The following is a 10,945-nucleotide window of genomic DNA, read 5'->3' as shown; positions in this document are numbered from 1 at the left end:
AACCGCCATCCCCTTGCCTGGCTCAGGCTCTCTATTCAACGTATAGCTCTCACCTCACGGAGAATAAGAGATAACTGATTCAGTAGCTAAATATGATTGATTCACATTGCCCCAAATACCACATTTCAACGTGGCAATGATTTCATGGAGTTCTTATGATTACAGAACAAAAGACGGTCCCCAGGGAAGGCATTTTTAAACCACACTGGTGGGAAGCTCATAGGTGGATGACAGCAAAGCCAGTCAGTCTATGCTACGGGCAGTAAATGCTCTTTCATGACATTCTTAGATTTGGGCTGGTGGAAGCTGATGGTTAGGCCGTTAAAACATTCTGAAATGATGTATGTGGCTGTTAGGTCAGACAGCACTGGACAGAGAGACGCTATTAAAGGGACAAATAGGGGCTGGAGAGATGGCTCAACGGTTAAGAGCACCCGACTGCTCCTCCAGAGGTCATGAGTTCAATTCCCAGCAACCACATGGTGGCTCACAACCATCTGTAAAGAGATCCAATGCCCTCTTCTGGTGTGTCTGAAGACAGCTACAGTGTACTTATATATAATAAATAAATAAATCTTTAAAGGGACAATTAACCCAAGATAATTTGACTCCGGATCCGGACCACGCTAATGTTCCAAATGTTAACTGGTCAATCAGGGTTGGGGACTCTGGAAACTTCAGGTCACATGACTCAGCTTTCCTTGCCTGGAGCACGGTCCTCCTGCTGCCTGGAGCACGGTCCTCCTGCTGCCTGGAGCACGGTCCTCCTGCTGCCTGGAGCATGGTCCTCCTGCTGCCTGGAGCACGGTCCTCCTGCTGCCTGGCCGATCTCCCAGGCTGCCCTCCTTGCACAAACTTCAACTTACCCAAGGCCTTCCTTGCTTCTCTGTCTCCCCCAGGGAAGGCACAGGGGATCCTGCATGGCCAAGCTCCTGCCACCCTCCCAATCCCTCCCAGACACATCCTGGCAACTTCTGTGAACACAAGCCCTCTGCTGTCTTCTCAATCAATACTGGTTTTCTTTAAGGTCCTACTCCAATGCTACATCCTCTGAAAAGCCTTCCCTAACCATCCCATCCTCCTGCTATGGGTCCCAGCAGCAGCCATTTGTCTAATAAACAGGCAGCCTCCTTGTTAGAAATCAAGACAGTGAATGACGAGGACTTCAGGGGTTTCCATTGTCCTGGGGACAGGCTGTTGAGACCACAGAAATGCAGAAGCAGCCATGAGTGACAAGACGGGCATGGGGGGGCTGGGCGTCACTAGGGCTGTCACTCTCCTGAGGGCAGGACCGCAGCACCACCATGCCCTGAATGCCCCATCCATGCAGCACTGGTCTAGACCACAGAAGCCAGGGTTTCCCATGTGTTAGACAAATACTCTTCTAACTGAAGTGCATCCTTAGCCTCATACTTTGCGGTTTTCTTTTTCTTTCTTTCTTTCTTTCTTTCTTTTTCTTTTTTTTCTTTTCTTTCTTTTTCTTTTTTTTCTCTCTCTCTTTTTTTTGTGTTTTGTTTGTTGAACAAATGCTTTTTAATCAATATATTTTACAAAGACACTGGAGAATCATGCAGTGCTGCCTGCATTGGATGCAATCCTGGGCCACAAACCTGCAGACTCCTTTACAACTGCACCTGTGATAGCAGAACCTTTTATCTCCCCTTTATCATTTACTCTGACCCCCGGGATTACCTTTCAAAATAAAGTGACACCCTATCTTTTCTTCTGTATGACTTTCATTGTTAAATTACCACCACCGGGTGGACCTTTTTCCTTAGTTCTTATTTGCCTTTTTAACGGTGCCCACGCCAGCAGCAGGACGTCAGCCTGTCCTGTGTTGTCAGCACAGTTGATCACAGGGAAATCCAGAATTTCACTCCAGAGGACCCGCCACATGTCCTTACTTCAGCCCCTCAAATGCCTGGAAAGAGTGAGAAAAGAGATCATGACAAGAGACCTGGATAAGAACTCCGTACCTGGTGTTCTCAATGGTCTCCTGGGCAGACCTGGATGATCTAGCAAGTGAAAACATCACAGAGGGGCACTCTTACTTAAAAATACTGTCATCTGAAACTCAAGTAGCCTACTACCAGGCTCCCACTGCCTGAGAGTTCCGAGAACAAGGACCCAGAGCCCGTGGTCTGCTGCCTGTAGGTGCTCAATAAACACAGAAAGGCCGTTATAGTGGCACTCTGTACCACAGTGTGGATGCCACACTTTGTATACGCAGCGCCTACTGAGAGGATTCTGTTGTCTGCTACGGCCTCTGTTAATGTGTCCCCTCCAACCCCATGGGATAAGAAAACAAGAGCCGAGGCAGGGGAATGGCTGCATGGGCAAAATACTTGCTGACCTAGCATGAGGACCTGAGTTCAGATCCCCAACACCAACATGAAAAGCTTAGCACGGGGAACAGAAACAAGCAGATTTCAGGACTCACTGGCGAGACTAGCCAATCATCGAACTCCACGTTCTGTGAGAGACTCTCAAAAACTAAGGTAAAGAAATGCAGACACCCCAACATTAACCTCTGGCCTCTGCACAAACACACAGGCACATTCCACCCTCACACACAGCAAAAAAAAAAAAAAAAAAAAAAAAAAAAGGGGGAAAAGAAATTTAGTGTGGTGAGATATGGAGTAATATGGAAACTGGCATTTCCTCAGTCGTACATACAGGACGTAAATGAAAATGTCACTGGAGAGCACTTCCGTCTCTCTAAGAAGGTACCTCCTCCTAGATGCCCCAACTGCCCCATTCCCACCTGGCGGCAGGCTGTCCTAACCTCTCCACGGTTAGCACCATGTAGCTGGCACATAGGTGTTCTGTGAGAGAGTGGCATTAAAAAGGTTACAGTGAGACTCTGGAGTCCACGTCTAGCTCCTGCTTGGAAGCTGGAAATGAGTCAGAAATGAGTTGCAAATGTCAGAGCAGCCACCGAGGCGCAGGATCAGAGCTCCCATCTCAGCCCCTCCCACAGCGGACGCTGGGGTTCAGAACCACACCCCATATTGCTCTTCAGAGGGTGAACAAGCCTCTTCCAGGATTGCAGATGGGGCCCTGGAGAGGATGAAGTTCAACTCCCCCCAAATCCCATGAATAAACTCAGTCTTCACTCCCCTTCATAAAAGGAGCTCTGTCCTGGGCCGCCCTGGGCCCGCTGCTCTCACCCTCAGAGGCTTGTGTTGTTGGATGACCTTTGAGCTCTGACAAGGACAAGGAAAGGCTCTGTAGGCAGTGTTTGACTTGTGGGTGGTTGGCCATTTTTTTTTCTTTCATGGCTACAAACTATCGACTGTTGAAAAGTTTGCATTTACTTGTGAATTGCCTGTCTGTGTTTGTGAGTGGAGGAAGGTAGGACTGAAAGGGTCGAAATTGTTTTCAGTTCCTGTGTACGTTTCTCCTGGGCTTAGCATTTCATTGAGAATCCCATGTTTTATTTCTGTGCCATGACATCATTATTTGGGCACTTTATAACCTGAGGTGTAGAGAGCTGCCCTCCTTCTGGAGTCAGAGGATCACATGCCATCGCACCCAGAAGTTAGGACATGATCCTGGATGAGATCCACTTAGCTCTGAGGAGGAACACAGAGACACTGTGTGTAACAGTGACGAAAAGGAGTTCAAGGCAGACATTCATTTTTACACACTATTTCCTTGTAAGCTAGAGAAACCTGTAACGGATTTCTTTCACTGATCCAAAGCAAAATCAGATGTAAAATGCAACGAAGAGAAAAGCGAGGGCCAGCAGGATGGCTCAGTGGGTGAGGGCGCAGACATGACGATCTGAACTCAGTCCCCGAATCTACTCAAAGGGGAGGAAAGAACAAAATCCAGAAAATTGTTCTCTGACCTCTAGACATGTGTCACGGCAGACATGCACCCCCTACATACACATACACACCTACACACACTATGCACACACACACACCTATACACACACATACCCTACACACAGCTACACACTTACACATATCACATATACCTATCCACATGTACATACACACACACACGCCTATACACACACACCATACACACACACAGCTACACACCTACACATATCACATATACCTACACACATGTATACACTCATCATGCACACATACACATACAGGCACCTACACACACACACACACACACACACACCTATACACACTATGCACACACACACACCTATACACACACATACCCTACACACAGCTACACACTTACACATATCACATATACCTATCCACACACATCATGCACACATACACATACAGACACCTGCGCGCACACACACACACACACACCTATATACACACACCATACACACATACATAGCTACACACCTACACATATCACATATACCTACACACATGTACACACGCATCATGCACACATACACATATAGGTACCTACACCTACACACACACACACACACACACACACACACACACGCGCGCGCGCGCGCGCGCGCGCACATCTGACATTCTGGACATGTTGAAAATAATTAGCATTGCTCTTCCTTGGTCCACTGCTTCGCTGGCCATTTGGATGCTCTATCGCTGACAGCTGGGCGGGGCATCAAAGCAAAGCCCATAATTCCAGTTGTTTATAAATTCTTTAGGAGCCCTTGGGAGTGAACTGTGCTGTATTTGCGACAAGCTGCCTCTGCGTTACTTCTGACCAGCTCCTGGGAGGGCAATTTCATCTCTATGCAGGACAGAATAACCTTTATAAAATTATCAACAGGACATAAATGTAATCAAACTAAATGTCCAACAAGAGGGCACGAGTTAAACAAATTTCATCCTGTCCTCAGCATAAACTAGCAGAGACTTCTAAAAATGTGATGGTAATGTGAAAAAATATTGTAATAAACTGGGCCTGGTGGTGCCCACCTGCAACCCCAGAAATTTAGAGGCTGTGGTTAGAGGGTATGAGTTTGAAGACAGCATGAGCTGTCTGGGGGGACTGTCTCAAAGCACACACACAGAGGTGGGAGAAGTGGGGGAGAGCACAAAGAATATGTATAATTGATATGTTGTTAAATTAAAAATCAAAAGTAGATTTTAGGACCCGGGGTATAGCTCAGTGTGGAGGCCCTAGGTTCTCTCCCCAGCACTACAAAATAAAAACAAAAAGCAAATGTCAAAAGAATCCACACAGGAGTCCTGGGAGAGACAGTAGAATAAATACCTGTGTGTCTTTGGCTCTTTTCCAAGCCTCACATAGATAATAAAATGAGCCTTTGTGTCTTTGTTTGCCCAAGGTGGCCCCAATCCTCCTGCCTCGGCTTCCCACATGCTGGGATTATAAGCATGTGCCAACTATTTCCAACTTCAAAGGGTGTTTGTAAAAGTGTATACCTGCAAAAATAGATAAAACGTTTTAAAAAAAAAAATCTTTCAGGCGCCAGGTATGGTGGCTACACCTGCCCTTGAGAGGTAGCGTCGGGAAGATCACAAATTCAACGCCAGCCTGGCCTACGTGTGACCAATGAGACATGTTTGTTTCCAAACAAAACAAAAAAGATCAACATGGATGAATGATCCACAAAGAGTCCCAGCATGCCACTGGAGGCAGAGCCCAGGTGAGGGTCGTGCACAGGCATGGAAGCCATCCAGTCGGTGTAGGCCAGTCAGAACGTGCCATGAAAAAGGCTTGCTTAAAAAGGTGAAATTGGGGACTTTGGTGGTTGATGCCTTTGATCCCAGCGGAGAAGGCAGAGTTCCAAGCAGGTAGTCTGCATAGCAAGTTAAAAAAAAAAAAAAAAAAAGACAAAATGGCGAAATTGTTAGAATAGCTGGTGTTTGAGTTTGTAAGAAGGTGGTACAGTCAATTGGCTCAGCTAATCAGACGGAAACAGTAAAGACAGAGGCTCCTCAAAAAAAACCAACGAGAAAGGAAAACTAACGACTCCCTCTGAAACAAAATGAAAGCCCCCGGTAAGCAGGAAAATACATATTAATTAAGGTCCAATCAGAAATGCCAGCTCTCCCCTCCCACCCGCCCAAGGCAGGGACCAACACGTTGGAAGAGGGTACAGTCCTTCAGGTACAGTCCTGAAGTTGTGATGGTGCGCATGCTCAAAATCCCTAAATGTACTCAAAATCCACCCTCTGGGGTGCCAGGGAAGACCATGGATGAAGAGGTGACTCAGCAGAGGCGTGAGGAGAGGGGCGCTGGGGGAAGTGACGGACAAACCGGCACTAGAGAACTCAGTGTGGGCCGGGTGGCTGAGGCAAGCCCTCCAGAACTAAAGATGGTTCCGGGGTGGTACCTCGCTAGTGCCCTCTACTGCCAAGATTTAACATGGTGCTACTTAGCACAGCCTCTGGATCCATGAGTAATCTGCAGATTCAACGAAGTCTGGGTCGGAAAGTTTAGGAGTTTTGTGTTGTATACTGAGCGTAGCAGACTTTTTCTCATCCTTATTCTGTGATCAATACAACTATCTACATAGTAATTATTTATATATTGTACTAAACAAAATACATGTGTACATCGTTGGCAAATAACCATATCCTTTTATAAAAGGGATTTGAGCAGATTCTAGTCTCCAAAATCTAGTATGTCAGAGACAGAGGGTCTCACAATTGATTGCCTACTGACACCAAGAGCTGATCCTACCTCTAAGACCCAATATCATTTTCACCGAGCCGGTAATAAAGAGTAGATTGGAGCTAAGGGGCTATGAATAAAAATAGGTGAAAGATCTTCTAGGTAAATAGAAAATGAGATAATATACTTAATATTCTCGGCATAGGCCTTGTCGAACAAATAAATTCAGGGGTAGCCACTATGATGGGTGATTACTTGGACTTAGCCAAGGCCTTTCCTTTTTCTGCTTTTTTGAGGAGCTAAGTGAGTTCTCAAAGACGACAACTGTGGTTAATTGTTGGATTTTCTGGAAGACCACAGGAGTTTGACTGTGATGTATACACATGGCAACTCGTGCTATGGGCGGTCTGAAGGCTATATGACAGCGGGGAGGACATCAGGTGAGACCGTCCATCAACAGAGTACTATGGTAGTCCAGGAGTGTTCGCAAGCCTAGGTGAATGGCTGAGGTGTTAAGTGGAAATGGGTCAACTATGAGTCACCCCCTTCCCCAAATCACTCAGGTGTCTCTACCACTATCCTCAGCCATAGCAGGGAGTGACCCATCAGGCCTTAAAGGGCAATGACCCCTCATAGAGTGCCTTATGAGTTGGGAAACTTGGAGCTGCGTGTGACAGAAACTCACTCGCAAAAGCCTAGACATTTGACATGAGTTAGGAGTTCTAGAATTAGTTGTTCAGTGGCTCGAAAGGATCCAGAAGTCAAAAATACGGACATAATGCATATGTTAGCAGTGTGTGTCTAAACTGGGTCCCCCACTTTGTAAAACTGTATGAGTCTCTAATGGCGAACAGAGGCATACCCAGAGACCCAGAAGTTCCATTCCTAGGTATGTCCAAGCACTCTCAGAGCAGAAATGGCTCACAGCAGCACTGTTTTAAATAGCCCAAATTAGGACCCTTTCTATGTTCCGGTCAAGAGTCAAAATGGATAAATAACATCACGTTCTCCAAATAAAGTTGTATTCGGCGATGAGAATGAGTGATCTATAGTGATAGACAATGTGGGTAAATCTCACGGCATTAAAAGGAAGATCTCAGATGCAGAAGGGTGGCGTGTGTTTAGGAAAGGGTTGTATCCATCCGGACCAACCAGGTCTGACCGTACTGGTAGTTCTCAACCTGTGTGTCTCAACCCCTTGAGTATCCCAAATATCTAAGGGTCCCAAATCAGATATTCTGCACATCAGACATTACATTATGATTCACAACAGTAGCAAAGTTACGGTTATGAAGTAGCAACAAAATAGTTTCGTGATTAGAGGTCAGCACACCGTGGGAATGAGCGACTATAGTAAAGGAGTGCAGCACTGTAAGAAGGTTGAGATACTGTGGTAGAGAACCACTGGCTCTGTACTAAGACCTAAAGCAGGAAAAGCTATCTTCAACGTCAGATGTTAAGACAGAGGCTGCCCTCTGGTCCAAGCAGAAAGAGAAGATGCTAGTTCCATAAAGTTGTTTGATCTGTGGCCTTTCGTGATGCTGTACGCTTGCAGTTTCCCACGCATCTACTACATTTCCAAAAAGGAGAGTATGAGTGCCAATGTGCCTCTGAGGCCCCTTGTTCAACATTTGACCTCACTTTCAGCCTTCCGCCCCCATGGTTATAAAGTTGCTGCCAAACTAGGCACATTACCTATTCCCTGAGCTGCCCCTAACAGCAGGAAGTAGGGTGGTTTAAGCTTGTCTTTCTCCTTTCTTATACAAACTGTCTTTATCATTCTTAGTGTGTGCTTTATCAGTGTGGAATATACCCAGAATGCCATGCAGCCACTGGTGGTGGCCATCTCTACGAAACTCTGTACTCATTGACTCCCATTAACTCTCTCCAACTTTTAGTAATTTCTATTTGACCTTCTTTTTTTTTTTTTTTTTTTTTTTTCTTTTTTTGAGCTGGGGACCGAACCCAGGGCCTTAAGCTTGCTAGGCAAGTGCTCTACCACTGAGCTAAATCCCCAACCCCTCTCTATTTGACCTTCTAACTCTGACATTTGGGTGGCTCTAGGTTTTCATGGAAGTGTCATGTTTCTCATAGTAGTGTGTGTGTGTGTGTGTGTGTGTGTGTGTGTGTGTGTGTGCACGTGCGTGTGTAGGCTGATGTCATTATGCAGCAAGGTGGGTCCAGGATAGGGTGAAGCCTATCATTGGATGAGAAGGAAGGGTAGGTGGGGAAAAGTCAAGGAAGGAGATGACAGAGGAAGATGATTCCAGTCCAGGAGGTCTAGGTCAATTATCTTGTCTAGGTGGGCAGTTTCTATCTTTATTGGCAGTGAGTTTATTCTGTGGATGTATTATGGATTGAGTACTTAACATATAAATCTAATTGCTAAATTACAAGTTTCTGGAACTTTGATTTTACCTGCCAAGGGGACAGTGTGTGAAAAACAGCTGGCAGAGAAACAGCTGGAGCGCACAGCTCCCTCGGATCCATTCCGAGTGAGAACATGTGGGAACTGGTTCTGACACCTTTTTAATCTTACAGCAACATATGTAAAATATATATATATATATATATATATATATAAATTTGGTTTTTCAAGACAGAGTTTGTCTGTGTAGCTCTGATTGTCCTTGGGATTAAAGGTGTATGCCACCACCACCCAGCTATTCTTCTCTTTTAGCAAAGAGGAAACCTTTCCTAGAAGCCCTGCAGAGAATTTTTCCTCAGGTGCCATGGGTTGGGATAGGTTTAAAGCATATTCGCTAACTAAATCATCTGCCCGGCATGCCCAGCTCCTAGCAGAGGCTACTCCACCATGAGAAGTAATAACTCTTCTTTCAGTGTGAAAAAAATGATTATAACATTTCACAAGAAGAGAAAGTTGAAATGCACATACATGTGGAAACTAAACAGTACACTCCTAAATAACCAGTGGATGGAGCAAAATTAGAAGTTATTTTGTGATGAATTAAAACAAAATCACAAGATACCGAAATGTATAGAATATAGCTAGCATAGTGCATATAAGAGATTCAGAGCTGTAGTTTCCTATATTTAGAATAGAATGAGCCAGATCAATATAAGGGAGAGGAAAACACAGGTTGCTAGGGGAATCGAGAGGCAGGGTACTCAGCTTTTCAGCAGAGATGACATTTTAAAGGATGAGTAAGGCTGGAGGAAAGTGGGAAGGAACTCCTAGCAGAACCAAGAGTCTTAGAAAAAGCACAGAGACGTGAACGGACGTGGAGTATGCCGTGTTGGACAGAGTTCATTTTTTCCCAGAGTGTAAACTATATAGAAAGACAGGGAAGGCTGCAGGGCCAAGTGGAGCCCTTGAAGCTTCGTGGGCTCCCGTCAGAGCTTTGACCTTTGGCCTTTGGGTCACTAAAGGGTGGTAAGTGATGTGGGGAAGGTTTCCTTTAAAACAAGCTTTCTAGATGAAGGTTTCTATGAAGATTATTTATTGGGTTGCATGGGAGTGAGCTGAAGACAGGAAGACCAGAAACAAAATCGCAGACAGGAAGTTTAAGCAGCATAAACCTACCTCTCACATTTGTCCCTTGCAAACCTCTGGAGGTTGAGAAACACGGGGTGTAGGTGTTGGCAGACATCAGGCAAACCTGCAGGCTGCTTCCTTGTTTGCAGATGGCAATCTTGCTAGGTTCTTCCTTGCAGAGAGCGGAGACCAGCCATCACTCTCTCATGCCTTTGTTTTAAGGGCTCCAATGTTATTCGTGAGTTCCCCAAAGTAATGCCACCCCATTAAGATCTTAGACAGAACATAGGATGGCGACTCCGGAGAGCCAGTGGTGTGGTCCAGGTGCCTGAGAGCTGTTGCTGTTGGCGCACAGCTCTGACGACCTGAGCTCCGCAGCCTGGCAGAGGGCAAATTCAGTCCTCACCTTTTCTGTTTATTCAGACTCCCTGGAGCAGGGCGGGTGACGCCTACCAACACGGTGGAGAGTTACAGTCTCTGCTTGGGCCATTCCTTCAATGTTCTGTTCTGTGTCTCAGCAGTGGGCACAAATTGAACTAATGGTGTAGTTAAAGGAGAAGAAAACAGGGTTAACATAGCAGTGGTGGGGCTGGGGAGAGGGAGTAGCTGGATACCAAGAAATTTGGGCTCTATCTTAAAAATGTGTGTGTGTGTGTGTGTGTGTGTGTGTGTGTGTGTGTGAGAGAGAGAGAGAGAGAGAGAGAGAGAGAGAGAGAGAGAGAGAGAGGAAGCATACATGCACCACAGTGTGCATGTGGAGGTCAGAGACCAAATTGCAAGAGATTCTCTCCTTCTACTAAATGGCTCTCTGGTTACCAGGCTTAGCAGCCAATGCCTTTACCTGCAGAGCCACCTCCCTGGCCCTCGGGTACACTCTCAAGCTATCCCCACCCCACTTTTGTT

Source organism: Rattus rattus, chromosome 10 (assembly GCF_011064425.1).
Source record: "Rattus rattus isolate New Zealand chromosome 10, Rrattus_CSIRO_v1, whole genome shotgun sequence".
Classification (NCBI taxonomy): Eukaryota; Metazoa; Chordata; class Mammalia; order Rodentia; family Muridae; genus Rattus; species Rattus rattus.
The sequence above is the reverse complement of the archived record's forward strand: the minus strand, read 5'-3'. Positions refer to the sequence as shown.